Genomic DNA, 25,701 nt, shown 5'->3' on the forward strand with positions numbered 1-25,701 from the left:
GCCGAAACTAAATTGCTGCTTGCAGGGCTGTGGCATGGACTAGCTCTTTAATCTTAACACGCTTATCTGACTCTCTTGGATGGAAGTCAATTTTCTCGCCACCTTCTGTGCTTCCCCCAAACTCTTCTCCCTGCAGTTCCCAGTGATGTCGTCTGGAGTTCACGCAGTGGGAATGCATCATTTGCCTACTAAATCTGCCTCTGTTCTTTTCTCATTAGCCTGGGACAATTAAAGTTGTGCTATTTGACTGGTGACAACTCATTTATAAATATAATTACAAACTTGGACACTAGAACTGTGAGAAAGGATTTGGAAATAAAACAGTCATGCAACAATTTAGAATATACTATTTTTAATTTTTAAATGTTTAGCAGTGATGCTAAAATTTTTAAAGATCTCATAGGGAACCTCTAAAAGTTGCCCTTGGATTTCTGTTTATGAAAACAATCCTAAAATAACTCTGATAGAGAGCTATTTCTTACCCCCACGTAGTCCTCTTTCAGGGTGACTTTGGAAGGGAGAGCGAAGAAAGCTTAGAAGCTGGTCATGGAGTTTCTAGAAGAAGGCAGGTCAAGGTGACATGGGACGACAGATGCCATAGGTTGGCACTGAAGTAGTCAACAGAACCAAGTGCAGCAAAGAGAAGCAAAATTACATGTAGGGTCTAGGTTCTTCATAATGGCCCCATTTCCCTGAGAATAGCCTTTTGGAGTTTTCACGCAGAAGGCCAGGTTCTCCCACTGGTTAATATCTGGAATCATATGTTGATGGAATATTCACACCTGAAGATCAATTCTCTTGATCTATAATGAACTTTTATCCCACCCTGGGTAGAGGTGAACAAGCACTCAGCAAACTCCCACAATTCCTGCCTCCACCACAGAAGTCTACCAGGAAACCATGACACTGTCAGTCAACGGACATAGTGCAGCCTCATTGCTGAGAGCTCTGGGTCCCACTGTGGATTCTGCCACATTATACCTCCATGACCTTGAGCAAGGAGTTTAACCTGTGCAAGCAGGTGGGTCGGTCGCTGCAGGGCAATAATGGCACTTTTGATCACTGCAGTGAGCAACCAAGTGGAAGAAAGAATAGAAAGTTCTGACATACTCCCAGCACAGAGCAAATTCTCCATCAAGGGGCCATTGCTGTTTACATTAAATACAAAATTCAACATCATTATATTGAAAAGGGAATCAATGACTCTAGAAGAGTGGTTCTTGGTCTTGTCTGCCTGGAGCTACAAGAAGTAGTGGTGCCTAGATTCCATCAGAGATTCTGATGCCCTTGGCACAAGATATGGCTGGACATGGGGTAAAGCTCTCAGGCAGTTCTAATCGTCTTGGAATTGAGACTCAATCATTGCTCTAGAGAGCTGGTACTAGGTGCTAGCTTCAGGAGTGCTGTAGATTTGAATCCTGAGTCCTAATCTGACAGCTGATAGCTCGTGTCTTTGGGCAAGGCACTGTCCCATTCAGTTTCCCATTTATGTAGAATGACGACAGACTCAACTAAGGCTCACAGATTTAAAATTCTATGCTCTACAAGTTCAGAGCAGAGAGAGAGAAGAAAGAAACGGTTCCCCGGGTTATAACTCTATCTCTCAGCTGCTTTGAAAAAGAAAAAAGTCAAATCAATGAAACAGTTATTTTTAAAGTGTTCAGTTAAAGTGAAGCAAACATGAAAAAAAATGTATTCATTCTTTTTACTTTTATACTTGTTGGTATTTATAAACATACGAAGATGGTTGGTATTTGGAAACACAAAAAAACAGAATTTCAACTACATAGCATTCAGAAGGTGGGGCGTATGTATTTTAGCACAACTTACCATTGCCAACTGTCCTTCTACCCACGTCCCTAAGAACACCGAGGACCAGAGAATGTCTTCTGCAGTACCTCTAGCTCCTGGGATATGTAAAGGTGACCTTGCATCACCTTCACCTATCAGGAAGGTCTCTGTGGATTATAAGAGCAGGAAGCTTTGCTGTCATTTAATCCCATTAGCAGCTCCAAAACAGAGTATTCATCTCTATTTCTTGTTATCTTTTTACAACCAACTCTTAGTAACCAGTAGCATAATCGCAGTCATGTTCATGCTGATCTGTGGCTTATAAGACAATTTCATGTAAGCCATGCGAAAGGAAGAGCAGCACCTATACGGCTGCAAAGAGGAACTAAATGGAACGAAATAGGAGAATTTCTTGACCCTTTCTCCTGCTCAAAATTTATGTGTGCATGTGTGTGTGTGTGTGTGTGTGTGCGTGTGTGAGTGTGTGAGTGTGTTTTCAGTGCTCACAATAAACCTGTGGATGGAATATTTTATTCCAATTTTACAGAAGAAAAGTCAGATGCATAGAGGAATCAGGTGATTTGCTCAGTGGTATCCATCTAGTAAGTGTCTAAGCAAAGACCCCATTTCCTGTGACAAATTCCAGGCATCTCCAGTGTAGTAGCTCACATGTGAAGTGGGGATGGAAATCCATCGAACCTAGATGTCTCACAATCCATGGGTGTCTGCCACAGCAGGACTGCACCCTTGGCGGTGCGAGAGTGCTCCTTGCCCTGGTCTCCTCTCGTATCTGCTGCTCTCCCCTACTCTCTTGGATCAGGCCTCTGGTTTCTTTATGTCTTACTCTCATGTTCCCTTTTTCTAACGAGTCTGGGAACTTCACAGAGTCGCTGCCCTTTCTTTCCTCCTAATCTACCTGTAATTCTTCTGTAGCCCCACCTCGTTTTCCCCAAGAGAAGTCTTCCTTGTCCTCACTGATGTTAGATGAGTTCTACTCCAGTCCCTGGGTGGCCTGGCTGCAGTCAAGCACCCTCTGAGTTCATGCAGGTGTCCTCTCTCCACGCATGGATCCAAATCCCACTTTCCCCTGGGCCTGTGAGGAGGAGGATATAGTTGACAGCCCCAAGTTCCTGCCTACTTTCTAGACTTGCCCTTGGCCACTGAGGTTCTTTTGTGTGCCAGTCCTGTCCTCTAGAGCATTTCTCCGGAAATCCTTTGAACACAATCTCTTGAAGTTTTCACACACTGTGCACAGAACACGTTAGTGCCGCCAAATAAAGGCTGATCCTGCCTCTGGCTCATTCCTCTCTCCCACCCAGGCTCCCTCCGCTGAGGCACACACCCTTCTAAGACAGGATATGCCCCCCTCTCCTTTGGGGGATTTGTGTTCTGATCCAGGAAACTTCAGGAGAAATGCAGAATACCCATCTTCTTCAGCTGATCAGTCTTAAGCTTCCTGATATTTTAGCCCATGCAATAAATTTAATTATTTTGATATCGAGAGTTATTTTGCATCAAAATGTTATAAAATTTTACTATTGTTCTCAATATTTAGAATACAAAAGTAGCTACTATGCTTTCTATAGAAGTCTCAATTTATTTTCAACCTTCTCTATAGTTTATTGAGAACATGTTTTTTCCAGATGGCATGATTGTGATAACTATTTGAATTATACCAGAGTTTAATTCCGATATTAAATTAAAGGACTACTCTTGCTTTGGAATAATTTTAAACAATTTTTGGTTTGCTTATTCAATAAATAAAATTAGTTGAATTTATATTTTACTTCTTTTTTCCTTTTTTGTTATTCAATTCTTTTTTCATATAAATTAGTATTATTTATTAGATTTATCTCACATAAGATGTCTAATTTTATAGAAATTGAGGATCCCAAAGACTGTGTCATCCGAGCTAGATAATATCAGACCTGGGTTTAAAATTGCTTCATTCCTGAGAATTGCTATCATTCCTGTAAGTTATTTCTGCACAAAGTCACTTCCTTTATCTGGCCTAGTTTTTATCATCTGTGACAAGCTGGGTTTGAGTTAAATGATAGCCAATAGCTTTTTTTCTTATACTCATCCCCAATTGCTAATCTAAAACTTTCTTACATAAAACATTTAAACCCCAATGATTTAGTGTCATGTCTCAGATGCCTTTTATCTTTGGTGAGTGCTAAGAGAAACCACAACACACAACTTCTATTTCCCTAAGTAAATAATGGTTCCTCAGTCTAGGTTCTTTTTTCCTATAATTAAAATATTTATATTGGCACAGGTCTCATGAGATTTAGATCAATCAACTCCTTTTAAAATGAAGTTGCACTTTTAGGGTAGATGTTTAATCATTCCAATGTATATCTATACTTTCAAATATAAACCCAAGAGAACTTGGAAGCAGGATTCAAACTCATTCACATTTGAAAGGCTTTTCAGAAATCATTACACTGTTTTTTGCAGATAGTTCTGTGGCCGTCAAAGCCTGTGATTGCACTGAGCAGACAGACAGCAGCTGGATGGGAAAGGCTTGCTTTCAGGTTGTGCCTGTCTCACTGAGTTACCTTGACTCCTAATCCTTGCATCTCATTAGTGCAATCAGCCAAGCCCTTGTATGTTTCTCATGGTTTAATGTCTAGGGAGTTCAGACACCTGATCATTCAGTGAGAACATGCAATCCTATGAGCCATCAGGGTTTTTCAGAACTCTTTCAATTCTCAAAAGTCCTTAATCTGAACAGGCAGTTCACTAATGCTTTAAACAAGTTCCCATGACCTCTCCATCTGCTCTCATCAGTATAAGGTAAATGGCTCATTCTGCCTCCACTTTCTCCACATGGGAGGTGGACATGATCAAGGCCTCCATCACCCAGAAGTCATGTGACCGTGACCACTCTCCTCTTCCTTCAGGATTCAGGGTGCACACCCTGGATGAATGGGGTAGGCACTGGAGCACACCACCATGCTCTGCAGAGGTGAAGGGCTTTCCAAATAACCCCCTGCCTCTCTCCTATTGCAGGCACTTACCTATGCAAGGGAATTCAGACTTCCCGTGTTTATCCGAAGTCCCTTCTGGTAGGGTGCAGCTCCATCTTATGATTAAGAGAAATAATTTTGTTAACAATATCTAGCATGCCATTCTGTAGTCCTAGAGCATGGCACACCCAGGTCTCAGTGGTATTATTGTAACTTTAATGATCTGTCTCTCTTAAAAGACTCGGGTCTCTTTGAGAATGGTGGCTTCGTCATTCATTTGCTTCCTGAGCCTCCGAGTTCCTCTCCTGGAGTTGACTGACTCCCCACTTGCTGGTCCTATTTGATCACACTGGTGACAGAATACACTTAGCTCCGTTTTATAGGAGGCAGACCAAGTGTTTTTGGCCATGCTTTCCAAATTACCCCGTGTACCTCAAAATTAGCCCCACGTGTCCTGTGATCTGGTTATGTAGATGATGGCATGTCATTTGTTTACACAACACATTCCATATAAGGGAAGGATACCTGAGTGGAAATGGAACTGGACTTGGGACTCACCAAATTGGTAAGATTAAGAAAAGTTCCATCAACATGAGGAAGATGGAAGAAAATCTAGATAGTGAAAATGGGGAAGGGGTCAGAAGGAGAGAGTATACCTGGGCTTGGTACAGGTGGAAAAAAAGAATTCATTTTGCTTGATTTGGAATGAGAACTTAAGCCAAGAGGGAGTGGAAATAAAAGAGTTGGGTAGATTTGGGTGTAATTTTGGAGGGCCTTATATCAACTGGACAGCTACTTGATCCGTAAGTTTTAAAATACTCTCTTTTAGAAAAGTCAGAGGAAACAGATTTTAACATTTTGAATAGTTACCCTCATGATTACAATAATTGAAATTGACATTTGATCAGTCTGATTACAAATTGGGAAGAGAAGTATATACTCACTTCTTCCTAATCATTAGGATCAATAACAAAATGTATCTTCTGCTTTATCCCCTCTTTTGGACAAAAAATAAAAATAAGACTGGTAGTTGATAATTAGGTAAGAGTAATATTTTGGCTCAAATATTTATTAACACACAATGCTGTTATAATGAATCAGCAATCATTAATTTATTCATTCAAAAAATGTTGACGTAGTTTGCCTGGGGGGCCTTGAGCTGCCATTTAAATCAGGCTGCACTATTTTGAGGAAGCCCAAACTAAGTCATGGAGAGAATCCATGGAAAGTCACTGTCAGTGCATGAAGAGAAGAGATGCCCAGGCAATCAATCCTGAACTGCTCCTGCAGTTCACTGCTACTGCTCCAGGCACAGTCTGCCTATGACAGCAGAAGAATCTTTGAGCCATAACTTCCAATGGAAAACTGGAACAGACCTTAAGCGTTTTCTAATGTAGTGGGAGAGATCTGTCTTGATGATTTGTATAAATTACATGAATAATTACAGTGTAAGGGAGAGAGTTGTGACACAAGATAAAAAACAGTTTAAGTACTATATGAACTTGGAGAAGGGTGAATTGAGGTCCTCTTGAAGGTGGCATTGAAAACTCAATGGGTGGGGTGGAACTCAGACCTTAAGGATAGATTGTGGATATGAGAAGTAAGAAAATTCCAAATAAAGAGAACAATCTATTGGTAAGTATGTAACTCATTCAGTCTATAATACCTTGTATGTTTCTCAGGTGTAGTGAGCAGTTCAAATCCTTCAGGACACGACTAGCATTTCTATGGTGCCTTATTGTCATTTTGTCTTATGGCAAAATCAACCGTATGTTTTTATATCCAGTCCTGTTTATTTATTATGCATTACTTGAGTTACTGGGATTCGTGGCATCCTCTGTCTTCACCAAAACCACATTGTCAAAAATATCTATCAGGTTCTTGTCCCTCCAGGGAAAAAGGGAAGAATGAGTGAGACATTGTGAGTCATCGCCCTTGCCCTAAGGGAGCTCAGGAGTCCATTATGTGTACAGATATGCTAACTGTATGTGCAGATATACATTCAAACATGCTCATAGTGGCAAAGCAGGGGACTGGGACACGAGAGAGGTGAGGGTAAGAGAAAAGGGAGGCGGACATGGGAGAGGGAGCGGTCATGCAGAAGAGGTCATATTCTCACGCCTTCATTAAGGACTCAAATTTCCCAGGCAGAAAGGGAAAGGCAGAGTCCCCTGCAGATAAGACAGAAAGAAAAACGGCCCCAAACATAAAACATGGTGTGTTTTAGGGAACTAGCTTGGTATAACCCAGAACACAGTGGCTAAGTGAGGTGCCTGAGATAAGTCTGGCCTGCCTTCCCTGGCTGGCTGAGGACTTTGGACTCCATCCCAAAGGTGGCTGAGAATGTTCGAAAGGTCACCAGCTATTGAGCCTACAACATTTAAATCATAATTATTTCTCATGTAGCTGTTTTCTTACTGTATGTTTTCTGGAGCGAGAATACATTTTTTGATGGAAAGTCATCTCACTTTTGCCTTCTGTAAGATTCCGTCATTCTTTTCCCCAGTGGATAGCATTCACCCTAATGATTGGACCTAATGTAGCCTGAAAGAAATGCCACCTTACGGGAATCGGAAGCAATCTATTCCAAAGTGTTTTCCACTCACTGTTCTTTCTGGAAATGTGGTTTCTCATGCCATGAAACTTTCATGATGTCATAAAGACATTAATTGTAATAATTCATGGACTCTAGTGCCGCCATACCCATGGATCTTCTAGAAGTAGATTAATTACAATTTGAGGACTTCCAGCCCCATGCGAAAGCCACATTGTTAGTCTATTCCACTGTCAGGAAATCTGGTGCTAAATAATTCAAGATAAATGCAACCTCAGGGGGGAACTGCAAGTGCCTATATTTCATGACCCCTGACATCCTGTGACGTGTGAGGCTATGCCGACTGGGACCACAAGGTCATTAATGAACCCTCTCATGTTGGTACTGTTCCTTTTGTCCCAGGTTATCTGATCTGCCTGAAGCCTTGTCATTCATCATTCTCTACACAGAAGGGCTATTCCCCCAGAAAATCCAGTCCCATATGTCTTCTTTTCTGGAAGGCCTGTGGTGCTCTGAGGCCTGGTAATTGTTTTTTTATTTTTTAATTTTTTTTCCTATTCAGGTCTTTTAGAATTCCAGGAAGAATCTTTAAAAATCAGCCACCACTGTCCACCAAAGATATTTCTTTTCAACTCTGGTTATATATTTCATAGTGAACAACAGATATGGTTCTAGGTCTAGCTCAGTACTCACAGGAAAAGAGCAACATTAAGAATGACAGCAGTTTAGAACGGATAAAACATTCTCTGACGCACAGTGTTCTTTGGACCCTTGTGGATGTTGGTCACTTGGGTACACCAGCCAGCGTGGGATTCGTTCTGCACCCAGGGTAGCCAATCTGGCGTTTCCAAATCTCTGCATCGTACTCTTGTCCTTCTCCAGGACAAGTGTCTTCAATGCATTTGGTTCTAACATAAGCAGTTCACATTTTTATGTTATTTAATTCTCACTACAACCTTTTAAGAAAAGTATTATTAACCTCATTTTGCCAATGAGGAAACGGGCATTTAGAGGAGTTTACTAACTTGCTAGGGTCACAGGGGAGAGAGCTGTCCAATGGGGGAGCTCAGCTCCCTGTGAAACATCTCTCACTAATGCAGTACTGTCAGTTGCCATTTAGAGTCCTGCATAAAATAATTTCTGGATGTTTCCTTCTGCTTATGACTTTAAGAAAATGACAAAGGAAGTGTTTGATGTGTATGAACTTTTATCATGTAATTCAATTATTTGCATTATAATTAATGGACAGTAGGAGTCTCAGCTGCTGTCATCTGTCCTTTGAGGCGTAGATAAAATCAATCCAAGTTTCTGTTTGCTCTAAATGCTCATGTCCCAGGCTGCTTCTCTCTCAGTCACCCGGGAACAGTTTCTCTTAAGGGTGTTTGTGTGTATAAAACGAACTTTAACAAGATTTGGGGCAGTGATTGGATTTTAATTCATAGCAGTGCAAACAACAGAGTTCATTGTAAATAGTAGTAAAGTAGAATAAGAATCAGAGTTGCCTTTCTTCACATGGCATATTTGTGTGTGTGTGTGTGTGTGTGTGTGTGTGTGTGTGTTTGTGTCAGGGTTGAACTCAGGGGCACTCAATCACTGAGCCACATCCCCAGCCCTATTTTGTATTTTATTTAGAGACAGGCTGTCACCAAGTAGCTTAGCGCCTCACTGTTACTGAGGCTGGCTTTGAACTCATGATCTTCCTACCTCAGCTTCCTGAGCCACTGTGATTACAGGTGTGCATCACTGCGCCTGGTTTATTTTATTCTTAATGTATCATAATGTGAGATGCCTGTGTTTCTGGCATCTCACTGTAAGAAAACCCTTGCCTGCCTCATATCTCAACAGAATCACCTCCCAGCTATATTTGGGATATTCACTCCCCTTTAAATCCTTATAGCTCAATCCTTCTCCTCCTCTTCTTTCTCTTCCTCCTCTTCTTCCTCCTTCTCCTCCTCCTCCTCCTCTTCCTCCTTCTCCTCTTCCTCCTTATTATTATTTAATATAGATTAGCTTAGCTTTCCACCTCTCTAAATGATTCATTAATGTGCTCTGCAAAGCAAAGTGTCCTTCATCCCTTTCCTCATCTCTTAGAATCCTGGTAAAACTGCAAATACTTAGGAAATTTTGTCTAAAAACTAGAACACTCTTATCCTGTACTCTATACACTCGTGCCCAAAACATTTGAAAAGGGAAGCTTCTGTAATCAGATCTGTTTTCATGTATCTATTTTTAAGAGTTGATCTTGTTGCACAGTCATATTCTACATATATGTACAAATTCTACTAGAAAGTAACATTTTGTCATCAATTTGCAAATAGCTCCTCAATTGTGGAGTGGATGAAAACTCCAAGAAAATTATTTTCCCTTTCATCTTCGGTATTGTTCTTTCTACTGATTCTGTTACACGTGTTCCTTATTGTTCCATCTCCACATGGGTCTATGTTGTCATTCTTTAGAGAAACTCTGTTCTTCTAGATTACAGAACACAGTCAAGGAAATGGCTACAGCTTCACAGGAAGAATATGGCTGAGCATTGGTCTCTGGAGTGAGAAAGCCCAGCTCCAACTGGATTCCAACAAGCATATGGACCATGCATTTAGTATGAGACCTCCCTGATGTTTATTTTTCCCATTTGTATAATGGAGAAACAGATAATAATTACTTTAGATGTTGTGGAAAATGAAAAATGAGATCATTCCAGGATGAGCATTTAGAATGGCGATTGGTTAATACAAAGTGCTCAATATATGTTGCTCCTATCCATATTATTTGTATTCTTTTCACAATGAATTATAAATGTTTGTCTCTACTTGTTAACCTTGGGGATAAAGTCTCACCATCTGTAAAGTCCCCCATCTCTGTCTCTTTGGATGCTATGCTTCACAACGCACTGCTTATGTGTTCTGTGCCTAGAGGGGAGTTAATTCTTATTCTAGATAGAAATGAACTTTGTTTAGATGGAAAATCAATGTCATGACTCTGCCTATGTCATCATATTTAAGTCAGTTCTTCTTATCTGAGCTTTGTCCTGTGTCGAAACTTCATGTGTGCCACTGGTTAATCATTTTTGCTCAATGTTGTGTTTGCTACATTACTTATTGTCCCCCCTGTGATATGGAGGTGAAACTGAAAGATGGACAGGTTGAGTCACATGCTCCTTATAGCCAGGTACCTACTAAAGCTGGGTTCACAGAAGGACCTTGGGCATGTTTATTCATTGAATAAGTCACTCAAAAAAATCCATATGGGGCAACTAGGTAGTGGTTAAATAAATGAATGTTCAGAGAACTTTTGAAACCAAAGGTCTGCACTATTATTTACCAGATGGAGGAAAAAGCTTCCACCCACCCCGAAAATAATTTTGCCCATTTTGAAGCACTGTCAAGCCATTAGGCAGGAAACATGAAACAGTCCCTTAGGTCCTCATGTGCCTTTCCCACTCCTTTCTATGATACGGAAGTCCAAGAACCCTGGACAAACAACAAGGTGTAAATTGTGTGCAGCCCAGTGAGAGAATGGGGCTGTTTCCTGGAGTTTCTGCAGTGGACCTCCATAAACAACCCCTTCTGACGAGCTGGGAAATGCAGTCTGCTCCAGCCAGGCTGTGGGCTGCTGGGAAGACCAAGCAGCCTCTAAATTAAGCCTCTTAGGAGGAGGTTTGCCACTTGAAAGCAATTTAACTTCAGTCTCAGAAAAAAAGGGGACCTCAGAGGTCACCTCCTGTGCCTCACCACAGGCACCAAGCTGCTCAGAGAACTTTCTACCCTCTGCTGTCTCAGGAGGAGGCCGGCTTGACTTGGGGCCACAATTCTCACATTCTGGAATATTTCCCAATTAGGTCCCTTCCCTCCTTCAGTATAACTAACCTGAGCTCAAACATTCCTATGTCTCCTCCAGGCTCTGGGTCAGCCCTGACAGGCCCGTGACCAGTGTCTGGCTCCCACCCCTCTCAACTCCTATTGCCGGGCGTTCCCTTGAGCTGCAGATCTGGTCAGGTTCCTTCTCTGCTCAGGATCTTTTCAAATCCTAATGTTGCTACACAGAGACCTCCGTGCTTTGTCCCTCTCCCCGCATTTAGTTTCCTTTGCTTTCTCATATTTTATGCTCCTTTAGTACCAGCGTGACAGCCCCACATGTAGTCTATGAAGGTCAGTATCGGTACCTTTCCCTGTGCTGGGCTGTTTGAGACTCTACCTTCCTCCTTCAGCTGTTGTTCAGCCTCGGCTCTTCCCAAACAAGTGCCCCTCCCCCTAGTTGGGAGAGGGCCTGGTTTTCCCAGTGGGCCTCATGAATCTACCTTTCCAAATCAGTGCTCACTCCTTAAAAGAAAAATACAACAAAACATAATTTTGGGAGGCTGTGCACTGACTCCAGTGGGCCCCAGATATTGTTTTAATTTTAATTTAAAATCCTTCAAGCTTTAGTTCTCTCCAGATGCCCTGGGACCCACCACACTGGTCACCATTCCTGTTGTGGTTTAACATGTGCACTTTCAAGTGAGGTGAGCTGGGTTGAAATGACGGGTCCTGAACAATTTCTCTTATTTCTCCAATCTTTCTTTTTTCTCTTTAGCATATAAGAATTACGGCCACATAGAGTTTTTGTAAGAACCCCCCAAATAATTTTTGACCTCCATATTACAGACTCTCTGCTTTCTGTTCTGTCACCAGGCCTTCTTATTTTCATAGGGACTTAGAATTTATATGTGATGTACCTCTGAGGGTGCAGGCTAGGATTACAGAAATAGGGAGGGGCAGTAAGCAGGTCCTTCTACAAGCATACGAAAGGGTATCAATGGGAGGTTCAAATATATTAATAAATAATTAATAATTATAAATTAATAATTAATCAATAAATTAATAAATAAAAGTGACTGGTATGTTCTACATGCTTCATCAATGTGTAGCTCATTTTCTCACCAATGGCAAAACTTGCATCTTTGAAGTTGTTTATTTTCTTGGAAAAATATTAGATCTAATGCCAAACCCTGGTAGCCAGAACAATGGCAACTTGGTCCAGGGTGTGTGATCTTGCATGGCACAGGAGCATTAGGGCTGCAGAAGCAATTACAGTTGCTAATCAGCTGACCTTAAGCAGCAGATGATCCTGGATATTCGGGGTGGGCCCAACAGGACCACAGGGTACTTAAAGCAGAAGAGGAAGCAGAAGAGGAGACAGAGAACGATGGGATACTGTGGTTTTGAAGATGGAGGAAGGATTAGCCACAGAATGTGAGTGGCTTCCAGAGACAGCGAAAGACCAGGAAATGGGCTCTGCTCTGGAGCCCCCAGAAGAAAGACAGCTTTGCTGGCCCCTCAATTGTAGCCCAGTGACAGTCAGACTCATTGGTAGGGGACAGACAGGTAAGGCTAGTGGGAACAGGAGGTTAAGAGAATAACTTTATCAAATAGCCCCACTGTGTGGACCCTCACTGCTTCCTTTGTCAGAAATCGATTTACCTGTAGCCCTACCTGGCCTAACTGGACAGGATATGTCACATTTCTCAGCAAACTACTGGTTATCTGCAAGGAAATGTGGGCAGGAAATAATTTTGATAAGAGGAACCTAAGTTACGTTGAACAAAGAGACTTTGTGACCTTTGTCAGAGACAAGATTCTGAAAGGGTAATTCCTGTTAACCATAAAACCTGCAAAAGTGATTAAGAATCCATCAATTAGAGCTGGTTCTCATGGGCCAAGGGGACCTTGATTTGTCATGGCAATAGATACTTGTCTGATGCCAGCCTGCTGTCAGCCAGAAGTCAGGAGGTGGACCCGGGTGGGATTCTCTGGAATCTTCTCTGGGATCCTCAATAAAACTTGAGTGAAGGAGAGACACATTGTCCCTCTCCTCTCTGAGAGAACCTGCTCTCTCCCTTGAGAGTATCCCCTTTTCCTTTTCTTATCCCTTCAATAAACACATTCCTGTTACTCTGAGAGAAATCTTTCTGTCTGAAATCTTTCTGACTTGATCACAAGAACCAGGGTCTGAAGGGTGAGTTTTCATACTGCCTTGGTTTCTCAGAAGGCCCCAGCTCTATAACTGACTATATCATGACTGAAAGAGGTGTGCACTAATAAATTTGCATGGCTTTAAGCCACAGAGTAAGTGGTAATTTATTATGATAATAAAAGAGAAGTAACATACAAACTAAGGAACAAAATTGAATTTCTGACAGATAGGACTCTGGCATTTAGTTGCAAGATAGTTAAAACAAAAATGCTCATATAGTAAGGTACTGGGTATCCTGAGCTCTTAAACTCCCTTGATACACAAATCCTACTAACTCATGTGGTCTTATCCTTTACCTTTATTTTAGCAGCAAACTTCAGAGGAATCTGAGGTATCTTCACTGGTATCTTCACAGGTCAGGCCTGATACTCCTGCTCTCTGGGTGAAGGCAGGTGATTCAGTGCTGAAGAGGAAGAGGTCTGTGTAGCTACTCTGTAAAATGCTGCTCATTTGTTGATCACTTTCATCATGTCTATGACTCCAATAATTACGACCACTAAGCACATTTCAGGATCTGCATATCTCTATGAAAAAAAGAAAAAGAAAACAAAGTCATGAAACACATATCAATATATCTATTTTTAAAAAATAGGTCTGGGCACAGTAGTGCACTCCTATAATCCCGGCAGTTTGGGAGGCTGAGGCAGGAGGATCATGAGTTCAAAGCCAGCCAGTGTCAGCAACTTAGGGAGGCCCTAAGCAATTCAGTGTGCACTAATAAATTTGCATTGCTTTAGGCCAAAAAGTAAATGATAATTTCTTATGATAGTAATAGAAAAGTAACATACAAACTAAGGAACAAATTTGAATATAAATAAAACACCAAAAAATGGCTGGAGATGTGGCTGTGGTTAAGTGCCTCTGAGTTCAATCCCAAGTACAAAAATTAAAAAAAAAAAAAAAAAAAAGGAAATTGGAAACCAGAAAAGCCAAGTAACTTACCCCATGGTGAAGACACTGTTCGTCATCTTGCTACTACTACTGGTGCCTCGCTGAGACCAGGTCTCTGAGACTCAAGCATATGCCTTTGCATTACCTATTACCGTCTCCCTACCAAGGTGCATTTCTTCTTTTCACTTTGGAACAAAAAGTCAGCTGACACCGTGCTAAAATTTGTATCACATTTTGGTTTGTGAAATCTTATCCTCTCCTGCCATGAAACCAGTCCTGCACACAGAGCTTTTAGAAGGATTAGATATTCAGGGCTCCCGACTTCTAATAAATGGCGCACGCCAATCTGCTGCTTACGGGACTGAAGAGCTATTATTTCACTACAATATCATCATATAAAATGTCATTGTGTTTTCCCGGGAACAGTGCTGTGCTGTGCAGTAACATTGAAATCAGGGGCTATTAGGACATTTTCCCAGAACAAAATGTGTCCCAGAAGAAACAATGCGACGTGGCTGATCTCGGGGTGTTATTTTCTCCTGAGCGCAGGCCTCCTCCCTGGTAAGCTCACATATTTGAAGCTTCACAAATAACACTTTAAAGAGGACTGGGAAATAAAAGGCCCACGCAGCTCTGGAGAGCTCTGGGGGGCATGTGTCTGTGTTTGCTTGCCTTAGCCGGCTTCAGTAAAGGCGCAGGACGTGGGCGGCTTTCTGGTCGGTTTCCTGAGGCCTGGGGAGCAGGGAAGAATCCCTTCATCAGTCTTATTGTTGCAGAAACTTCAAAGCCAAGCCAAGAAAGAATAGGTGTGCGAGCAGTCAGGCTAGAAATCCTCCACCGGCCTCTGTTTCTTTCACTTGTGTTTGAGTCTCGCTCAGGTGACCTCCGCTCAAAGTTGGGGACTGACAAAACTGTGATCATACCTGCTTCTCCAGTCTTTAGGAATGCACATCGCCCTCAGGGCCTGCGCTTTTCCTTCTGTTTGCTCTCATCTGGAAGGCAAGGTGGTGCCTAGGAACTGGGCAGGCGTCCTTTTATGACTGACCTGTCCATTTGATGCCCATGAAGCCGGCGCTGAGAAAATTCATATATTTCTTCATTCATGTCTGTACACCATTTTAATAAACACAACCCACTCCAAGTGCATCTTCTACTAAAGAGCACACCGCTTCCCTTCCTCCACACTGCTGTATTCCGTCTTTAGATGACATATACACGTTTAGTAACTGGTTCCTGCCCTTAAGAAATCTGTCATCTAACAAGGGGAAAGGGAATCAGGATGAGGCTATAACTTTTTCTTTTAGGGAAAAGACATCTTTGTCATCTCATTTTCAAAGGTGCACACTTGGAAGAGTTCAGGGCTCAGGCCAACACCACCAACACATTGAGGACCGTAAAAGCATTTGGCTGTAAAAGCGAACCTGCTGAATGAGTGACGCGGACCAGGCACCCCAAAGGTCCCCAGCACTCTGGTGAGTCTGCATCTAGTTCTACAGGTAAAGCAAGTATTGGGCAAGTTGTCTTTTTGTTTTGCTTTTTGATCAGTGGATTGGCAGGCCATAGTGAGAGAGGCATGCCTGGGGACAGGGAGCAGGCGTCTACCTGGGACGGTTGTTCCAGAAGCTAGAGAAGGGAGCATGGGTGAGTGCTGTGGGCTCAGGAGGTGCCCAGTACCTGGTATCCTGATCCTAGTTGGTCCTCTGTAAGGTGGGCAGCATCCTCCACATTTTAAAGATCAAGAGACCAATGCTTGGGCAAGAATGAAAATGATCTTCATGTCAAAAGACAACTATTTTTGCAGAATTTTCCTTGACTCCATATCTCCTTTCTGTGAGGTCAGGCAATGGGCGGCAACCAAAGGAGGCAGATTTAAAAAGAACACCGAAGGAGGCTTTATTGAGATGTCACTCCCAGGCAGAACTTTATCAGACCCACAGAGTGGACAGGAGGAGGGAGGGTCTGAGGAGAAAACGCGTGGCGGCTCCACCAGACTGGAATTTTATGGGGCTGACGGCAGGAAGGGAAGGGCTTGGGTCAGGAAAAGGGGGTTTTGGAGTCCCTTGTCTCACTGGAGTTGGTCGGGGGGAAGCTGTCTGAATACTAGGGTTGGCCAGGGGATCCTGCTGATTGACAGGTGTTTCCTTTGGTGCCTGGCCTGATTGATGTTTCTTTTTTTTTTATTGGTTGTTCACAACATTACAAAGCTCTTGACATATCATATTTCATACATTAGAATCAAGTGGGTTATGAACTCCCATTTTTACCCCAAATACAGATTGCAGAATCACATTAGTTACACATCACATTTTTACATACTGCCATATTAGTGACTGTTGTATTCTGCTACCTTTCCTATCCTCTACTATTCCCCCTCCCCTCCCCTCCCATCTTCTCTCTCTACCCCATCTACTGTAATTCATTTCCCTCCATGTTTGTTATCCCATTCCCCTCATAACCTCTTATATGTAATTTTGTATAACAATGAGGGTGTCCCTCCATTTCCATGTGATTTCCTTTTTTTTCTCCCTTTCCCTCCCACCTCATGTCTCTGTTTAATGTTAATCTTTTCTTCCTGCTCTTCCTCCCTGTTCTGTTCTTAGTTTCTCTCATTATATCAAAGAAGACATTTGGTATTGTTTTTTAGGGATTGGCTAGCTTCACTAAGCATAATCTGCTCTAGTGCCATCCATTTCCCTGCAAATTCCGTGATTTTGTCATTTTTTAGTGCTGCGTAATACTCCATGGTGTATAAATGCCACATTTTTTAATCCATTCATCTATTGAAGGGCATCTGGGTTGATTCCACAGTCTAGCAATTGTGAATTGTGCTGCTATGGACATTGATGTGGCAGTATCCCTGTAGTGTGCTCTTTTAAGGTCTTCAGGAAATAGTCTGAGAAGGGCAATAGCTGGGTCAAATGGTGGTTCCATTCCCAGCTTTCCCAGGAATCTCCATACTGCTTTCCAAATTGGCCGCACCCGTTTGCAGTCCCACCAGCAGTGTACAAGAGTACCCTTTTCCCCACATCCTCGCTAGCACTCATTGTTGTTTGACTTCATCATGGCTGCCAATCTTACTGGAGTGAGATGGTATCTTAGGGTGGTGTTGATTTGCATTTCTCTGACTGCTAGAGATGGTGAGCATTTTTTCATGTACTTGTTGATTGATTGTATGTCCTCCTCTGTGAAGTGTTTGTTCATGTCCTTGGCCCATTTGTTGATTGGGTTATTTGTTTTCTTATTGTCTAATTTTTTTGAGTTCTTTGTATACTCTGGATATTAGGGCTCTATCTGAAGTGTGAGGAGTAAAAATTTGTTCCCAGGATGTAGGCTCCCTATTTACCTCTCTTATTGTTTCTCTTGCTGAGAAAAAACTTTTCAGTTTAAGAAAGTCCCATTTGTTGATTCTTGTTATTAACTCTTGTGCTATGGGTGTCCTATTAAGGAATTTTGAGCCCGACGGATAACAGGAACTTACCTCGACATTGTAAAAGCAATCTATGCTAAGCCTCAGGCTAGCATCATTCTGAATGGAGAAAAATTGAAGGCATTCCCTCTAAAATCTGGAACAAGACAGGGATGCCCCCTATCACCACTTCTATTCAATATAGTTCTTGAAACACTGGCCAGAGCAATTAGACAGACGAAAGAAATTAAAGGCATAAAAATAGGAAAAGAAGAACTTAAATTATCACTATTTGCGGATGACATGATTCTATACCTAGAAGACCCAAAAGGGTCTACAAAAAAACTACTAGAACTAATAAATGAATTCAGCAAAGTGGCAGGATATAAAATCAACACACATAAATCAAAGGCATTTCTGTATATCAGCGACAAAACTTCTGAAACGGAAATGAGGAAAAACACTCCATTCACAATATCCTCAAAAAAAATAAAATACTTGGGAATCAACCTAACAAAAGAGGTGAAAGACCTATACAATGAAAACTACAGAACCCTAAAGAGAGAAATAGAAGAGGATCTTAGAAGATGGAAAAATATACCTTGTTCATGGATAGGTAGAACTAACATTATCAAAATGGCGATATTACCAAAAGTTCTCTATAGGTTTAATGCAATGCCAATCAAAATCCCAATGGCATTTCTTGTAGAAATAGATAAAGCAATCGTGAAATTCATATGGAAAAACAAAAGACCCAGAATAGCAAAAGCAATTCTAAGCAGGAAGTGTGAATCTGGAGGTATAGCGATACCAGACTTCAAACCATATTACAGAGCAATAGTAACAAAAACAGCATGGTACTGGTACCAAAACAGACGGGTGGACCAATGGTACAGAATAGAGGACACAGAAACCAATCCACAAAACTACAACTATCTTATATTTGATAAAGGGGCTAAAAGCATGCAATGGAGGAAGGATAGCATCTTCAACAAATGGTGCTGGGAAAACTGGAAATCCATATGCAACAAAATGAAACTGAATCCCCTTCTCTCACCATGCACAAAAGTCAACTCAAAGTGGATCAAGGAGCTTGATATCAAATCAGAGACTCTCCGTCTGATAGAAGAAAAAGTTGGCTCCGATCTACAGATTGATGTTTCTTTAACAAGCGAAAGCTGCTTGGTGCTTTGTTCCTAAGACACCACCACCGATCTGACACTTTCTACTCCTTCAGGCCCCTGGGGGATCATGAGCTCTAGGTCACTGCACATCCTGTCAACCCCCACGTCCCAGTTGCCCACAACAAAGCCCATCTCCTCCTTGCCTTACAAAGATGGTCAAGGGCCAGGGAAAGGGAATCAGGATGAGAGGGTGATGAGTTCTCCCAGCAGTAAGACTTGGGCTCTTCTCTTGTTCATGAATTGAACTCATCTTCTTGCTCCATGAGGATTCCATGAGGATTCCATGGGTGACCCACACCATCTAGTACGTGGCAAACCTTCTCCTCTTTCCGGAGTGTGCTGGGAAAGATGGGCTCTTCTTTGGGAAATCCGACAGGCAGGTTATTTCCATATCCTTTTTTGCTTTGATGTCCTCTATCCTCACATGTCCAACCAGAGCCATCATGTCCCCACACCCGTGCACAACTCCCGCCTGACAACTGCCTCCTACCAGCATGAGCAGCCTTGTTTCTCTCCCCACATCAGGCTGCGAGGACTTTGAGGTTCATTCCTTTATCTATTTCTGTAAGTTCTAGATCCTGAGAGGTTGTCTGGGCATACTTAACTAAATTATGTGTTAAGAACTCTGTCTACATCTTTAGTACAATAAATGACTAAGCATTTTAGAAATTTTTACCTGAAAAACAAATCAGTGGATTCCATTATTCACAATGATTGAACAATTGGACTCATGGGTCTAATGCAAATTGTTTTCTGTTGGGAAGGTCCTGTGCTTACTTTCTGCAGAGGATGAGCACCTGCAAATACCAACAGGAAGCCAGAATGCGCAGATCTGTTGGATTACCTTCTTAATTATCTTTTCAGTGAGTCTTTGTGATGCTATTTTCTATAAAATAATGAGTATTCATTCATATAGTATTACACCATAGGCATTTGTTATTTTATATATTCATATATGCTGATATGTGACATATGTATACCTATTTTATATTCTTTATCATTTGAATAGTTTTAAGTCATTTGTTTGTGTTTCTTCCATGGTGGTGTTTTTAAGGTTCCATTTTCAACCCATCTTCCTGTTGCAACAAAGAAGGTAACACATGAGAAGGGCTGGGGTGCAGCTTGATGGTAGAGGACTTGTGCAGCTTGCACCAGGCCCTTGCTCCCATCCAAAGAAAGAAAGAAAGAAAGAAAGGAGCAGCAGATGAGAAAACAAGCAGCTGGATTTTAGTCATCCTCTCTCACAACCTAGTTTTGTGACACTGAAAAATCATTTCTCCTCTGTATGCAACAAATTCATCATCTGAACATGGGTGCATGTCTTTAAGTGAGCACTAAGGAGCTGCTTTCACCCAGTCTCACAATTCCAGGTACGAAAGGTATGGGAGTTGTGTCAGGGGCAGAGTGCTCACCGTTGGCCTTGGAGGTTTCCAGAAGTCACAAACCAGCCTGGCAGGTTCGACCTGATTGATATTTTTTCTGGCCTAGAATCATATGTTGGCTGCCTGCCTGGCTCTTGCCCAAATGCCTGGCAGGAATTCAGCTGCTGACAGATTCTAACTAGGTGGGTAAATAGAACTTCTCAATCCAGGTGGTCCTCGAGTGGGAAAACATGCTGATATGAGAGTCTCTGGCTCCCAGAGTTTGACCACTAAGAACATTTTCATTAAGTTGTTACCCTACAAATTTCTTTGTTTCTAAGTTTTGCCAAGTGAACTTTATTATTCGTATAAGGATCCATATTCCAGGCTTTAGCTGATAAAGGGATATTACCTTGTTACTCTGAGCTTTGGGCAACACTGTGATAGCAGTGCAACTCTAAGGTTAAAAGTAAATAAAATTTGGTTGCTATGCCATGAGATCTTTTGCGGGTAAGTGTGTGATTCCAGTTAGGTCAGGGATTTACATAAAGATGATGAAGACAGACCTGGAACAATATGGGGTGGGGGAAGGATACTGAATTCATGAGTCATTCAGAGGAGAGCTACCAGAGAGGCAAATTCTCTGGGCTGAGCCAGGTTGTGGTCAGATCCAACAGAGAAGCACCACAGGGTAGTTGAATATATCAGCCAGCTTGTTCCCTGGCAAAACAGATTTAAACAAGACAACTGAAAGGATTGAAGAAGGAGCTCTAGAAAATATGGAAGAAAATAAAACAAAATATTTTAGTTCGTGGGCATACAATTTGTGGAGCAACCTAGAGTGACAGTCATGGGGTAGATCTGAAGTAATATTCAAGTGTCAAGTTCCTTTGGTGTGATGGTAATTCAGTGTGGGATGAAGGAGTTCCACCAAGTGAGTCTGATATCTGTGGCTGAATTAGCTCGAACACAGGGCCTGGGTAAATGATTATGGATTTGGTTGGCCCTACAGCTCGTCTGGGGACAGAGCTAAAATCTCCAAAAGTCGAGTACACACACCTACTAAGAAAAAGACGAGTGTTGGTTGAATTGTAATGGCTGGTTGACATTTCAAAGATAGTGGGTTGAATGAATGGAGGAATGATCTACTGTGTTTTTAATGACATCTGTGGAAGAATTTAGAGACCTTTAAACAGAGCACTGACATTGGCTAGGGTGGAGTAAGGAGGAGGGGTGTCTTGGAGTGGAGCCAGGACATTCTCAGGATGGTGCAGAGGGGCGATGGCTGGTGTGTGGATCGAATGCGGTCCTGGTTTTGCTGCTAGTTTGCTGTGAGCTACTAGGATAGTCTCAGGACAGGATTCTGTACGAGAAGTAAACTCCTTAGGGATCATTAAATCACTTGACACCTCTCCAACACACCCCTCACTCTGTGTTTGTGGAAACTGAGGCCCAGGGAAATAAAGTGAGTAGCTGGAGTTCACATGGGCAGGGGCTGGGCTTGACGGGCAGCACCCTCCTTCTTCCCTGCCTCCTGCTTACTCACAAATGGACAAGACCCCCGCAAAGCCTGGGTCTGCATCGTGCACTGCCACACTGTCTGCCCCAAACACCCTCCAACATGCACCACTAAAGGATGTTCTTTTCCCTCTTGAAGTGTTTAGGAATCTTCTGGTCACATTTGACAAGTGGAGCAGAACTCATAGGTTTTGGAAAGGCCTTTCATTAGCCAAATACAGGAAGGCCTCATTAAGAGCAAACCAATGGAGGTCTGTCAGAATAAGATATTCCAGCCAAACTGAACACTGACCTCCAAATCAGGACAAGCCTCTCTATTGAGAAGAAGCACAGATAGCACCTGTTGAACTCTAGCAAGAAAACATTCTCAAATATCTTGTTAGGCTTCAATCCCTTGCTGCACCATGAGATAATGTGAATTATGTGCTGCTGACATATGAACAAAATTTCTAATTTTTTTCAACTTGCAGTCACTGGTATTCCACAGGAAGATTCCACTGAGCCTTCACTAAGGACTCAATGCAACTGCACGTGGAAGGATTCATACTTGTGTGAAGGATCGACATGAATTCTCTCCCTTCTCTCTCCCAACGTGAGATTCAATGGCCATTGTGGTGAGAAAATTCTACTCCAGAAAATTAAACTCAGGGGACTTTCGCACCATTTCTGAAGTTGTTTTTGCAAGTCTCCCAACTAATTCAAATGACCATTTTCAGACACAATGTATTAAATTTCATTTTACATGGAAAAGGAAAGGATTGGCATAAATTGTCAAACTTTTTATGCATCTTGACCTTGTTTTTATCACAGAGACCTTAAACTCCTGAAAAAGGCTGAGACAAAAATGTTTAGATTTTCCAGGTCATATACGGTCTCGGTCTCAGAGGCTCCCAAGGTGAAACTGTCCATCCCTGCAAACACCGCTTTATTTTTTTACTGTGTCCTGAACCCTGCATCTTGAGCATTGAAAGGTCCCGATTTACAGAACACTGAACTTTGCCTCAGTGAGCAGCAGTCAATCCTGGGATGTTTATGATTTGATATGCCTTTGATAATTAAATTTATGGGAGAAATTAATTTGATAGAAATCACTGGGTTGTAATTTTCATTAATCCTTCCATTAATGAGCATCACTTGGCACAATTCTGGACATAGAGAATGCAGCAGAATGATGGTGACGATAATGATGATAATAATGATGGTAACAATAACTCCAACTTTTCAATGGTTTCAGTTGCTTGTGCTCAAAACGAATCTGAAAATATTAAATGGAATATTCCAGAAATAGACCTTTCATAATTAAAAAATTTGTAGCATATTTTCTATAATTATTCTATCTAATAATTAGATATTATTGCTAATCTCTTATTGTGCCCAATAAACAAATTGTATGTGGAGTTCCTTACCATTCCTGTTTTCTGGTGTCCATTGGGAGTCTTAAAACACTTACTCCCTGGTTAAGAAAAGACTGCTGCATTTATGTAGCGCAGACTCGAGCCAGTCACTGGATGAAGTGCTTTTACACATATTAACTTTTTCAATTCAACTTCATGGAGTAAACACCACTAACAATCTATTTTACAGATGAGAAACTGGGGAATGATGAAACTTAGTGATGGTCCCCACATAACCTAACTTGTACAAGGAGCTGATATTTGAACTCAGGCAATCAGAAGACAGTCCCTGCTCTCAGGAAGATCCCCAGATCATAAATGAGAATATTCTCCATGGAATGAAGAAATTTACATTTCAATGCTCCGAGGTATTTATATAGATGCAATGTTGTTCGCAGAAGAGATGAATAACATGAGGAAGTCCTGGATCATGAGTTTGTGCTTCTCCTTTGACGAGATTAAGTCCAAAAGTTTTCCTCTGCCTATGCATTACTCCTTCCCTGAACAGACTCACTCAGACAGGAGACCCTGTGGTCCAAAAGCAGGGAACTCCAACCTTTCACAGCACCTACCAAGTGGGTTGCTGGTGTCCCAGCATGCATGTCCTGGGAACATCTCTTTCTGTGTTTCCCAGGCCTCCTCTGCTCTCAGTGGTGCCAGCTCGGCTTGTCACCCCCCGAGGCCTCCTAATAAGTTCCCAGGTCTTAGGCAACCTGACGTCAGGATTCGAAGGTATGAAACTTCAGTGACTAACACTGTTGTACGCTGCTGTTCATTATCAAGAGAAACTCTGTTCCCCACCTCCAGTTCCAGACATGACTGTCTCAGCTGTGAGCCTAACTGCTGCCGTGGTTCCAGGAACCATGTACACAGCAGAAGCACAAGTCTTGAGTCTCCAGACCTGAGTCAGACTCTCCTTTACGAACCTTTCTAAGTGTGTGACTTTGAACATGCCATTTAATGACTAGTTTTCTTATCTGAAAACTGGGGCTATAATTCCCACATTGAGAGATCATAGATATGAATAATAAAAAAAATATTTATTATAAATATATAATAAATAGCAGTGTTTCTCTTCTCCTTAGACTTTCAGAAATGAAGATTTGGTGATTAGTTATTTGGAGGAAAGAACAGAGAGTATGAACTACTGAGTACTTGACACCCTAGGACATAAACATTAAAATAGGTCATGGAGTTACCAAAATTATTTTCAGTTTGTTAAATGCATATTTTACTCCACATTAGCGTTAGGTCAATCTTCCCAAGACATGGCTTCAAATATTTCATTAAAATCCTCATAATCCTTCAATGACTCTTCTCTGCCTGCAGGAACAAGTTGAAGCTTCTTGGCTAAGCATTCAAGACCCTGCTGAACACTGAACGAAATTAAAATAAAATTCTGATTTCTTGCCACTCCCCCTTGTGTAAATATGTTTCAGCGCAATTGCTAATTCATCATTCCTAGCAGATGCTTTTCTGATTCTGTCACTGTACATCTTCTATCTTCCTCTTGGCATATTGTCTGTATTTTTGCTGGTGATTATTTCATTCTTTAAGCAATTACTCCAGGACTCTGCAACCTCACACAACGACAAAACACATATCGTTCCTCTTTTCACTTCCTCGTGGTATTTTGTGCTTTCTCTGTTAGGATTTCCCTTATTCCCTTGTACTCATATGGAGGTGTGAGCACCTGCCTCCCATTTCCTTTGCCTGCCTAAGAGCAGGGATGAGATGTTATCACATTTAACACTTATAGAAAGTTGGCATAGGGCCTGGCACAGTGGTTGGTCGTCCATAAACATTAATTAAGTGATTAAAATACATAAACTGAAAATAAAAACTTTGGTCCTGGAATTGAGCATCTGGATTCTATTTACAGCTAATATCTACGTGACCTGGGAAAAAGTCTTTTGTCTACTCTGGTTCTAAATTATCTCATGTGTAAAATAGAAAATGTGGTTAGTGGTTTTCAAATGCAGCTTTGTGGAGTCAAAGAAGTTCTGTCAAGTCCTAGAGGATCCATTCTGGGAGGAAATGGAATTCTAGGACTCTTCTCTTGTTTCAACTGGCAAAGCTCATTTTTTATCTGTTTATAGCCAGACGTCAGATGAGCTTTCACTGGAACAACATAAGGTACATTAAACAAATGAATGTATCCTTAAACAAGGATCCTAAAACAAATGAATCCTTGAGATTAACTAATACATACCACTCCTTCAATATCTGTCTGATATTTTCATGTAAATATACGTATAATGAGACATTGAAACAACACCCCTATTAGAAGCAAGACAGAGTCTTGAATCCTATTCAAATTCAGCAATGAGCGGACAGAGAAGTACCATTTCTTGAGTATCTAATGTATCTTGAGCACACACTGTGTGCCAAAATAATCCTAGAAATTTTTCTTAGTTTTTTCTCTGATCTCAAAAATCTACCATATGAATAACATTTCCCCCATTTGACATATGCAAACTAATTAGAGTAAAAAACATCTCAAACAATCATAGGGGAATGGAACCTTGTCAGGCAGCAGGTAGGCCCTGCCTCAACACCTTGGGCTGTTTCCCTTGAGTGACACTTAAATCAATAAAAGTGGTTTCTGGGAATTAAAA

The 25,701-nt window shown here is 41.6% G+C and overlaps 1 long non-coding RNA gene across 3 annotated transcripts in view; it reads right to left on the reverse strand.

Annotated features, from left to right (window-relative positions):
- LOC308632561 overlaps positions 1–25,701 on the reverse strand; it is a 35,034-nt gene that overhangs the window by 1,922 nt on the left and 7,411 nt on the right. For all 3 annotated transcript variants that reach the window (XR_014018583.1, XR_014018584.1, XR_014018585.1), the window contains 2 exons: positions 13,626–13,851; positions 4,815–4,879 (listed from right to left, as the gene is read on the reverse strand). This is a non-coding gene — a long non-coding RNA (uncharacterized lncRNA). The remainder of the gene's footprint in view (positions 1–4,814; positions 4,880–13,625; positions 13,852–25,701) is intronic.

Source organism: Spermophilus citellus (genome assembly GCF_964194105.1).
Source record: "Spermophilus citellus genome assembly, chromosome: 13".
NCBI lineage: Eukaryota > Metazoa > Chordata > Mammalia > Rodentia > Sciuridae > Spermophilus > Spermophilus citellus.